Raw genomic sequence first — 382 nt, forward strand, 5'->3', positions numbered from 1 at the left:
AAAAAAGGTTTGGTTCACGGCAGCAAGAATGCCTTCATACCATCATCTCAGGTATCATCATCTCAAAGTAGTTGAGACTATTACAGGACATGGTGTTGGAAATGAAGACCCAGTCCACATCAAAATGAAAAGAAAATCAATGAATCACATTTTTTTCTATGCTTGAACTCTAACCAGGCAGTCCATTAAATTGTATGTAGGCCTATAAAAGGTCCCATCTTCAGAAGTACCTTTTATCTAACAATGCATGTACATCGAATAAATAAAAAATGAATAAAGAATGTTTCACTATTAATTAGCATAGTTCAGCTTTTCACAGTCTGGGATTCATACTGTAACATTCGTTTGTTTGTTATGTGTCAAGTTGTTAGCTGCTGATATA

The 382-nt window shown here is 34.6% G+C and overlaps 1 protein-coding gene across 1 annotated transcript in view; it reads left to right on the forward strand.

Annotated features, from left to right (window-relative positions):
* The window catches only part of b3glctb (beta 3-glucosyltransferase b), a 19,114-nt gene that overhangs the window by 6,111 nt on the left and 12,621 nt on the right, over nucleotides 1-382 (forward strand). The window lies entirely within an intron of this gene.

This window comes from Etheostoma spectabile, chromosome 13 (genome assembly GCF_008692095.1).
Source record: "Etheostoma spectabile isolate EspeVRDwgs_2016 chromosome 13, UIUC_Espe_1.0, whole genome shotgun sequence".
Lineage (NCBI taxonomy): Eukaryota > Metazoa > Chordata > Actinopteri > Perciformes > Percidae > Etheostoma > Etheostoma spectabile.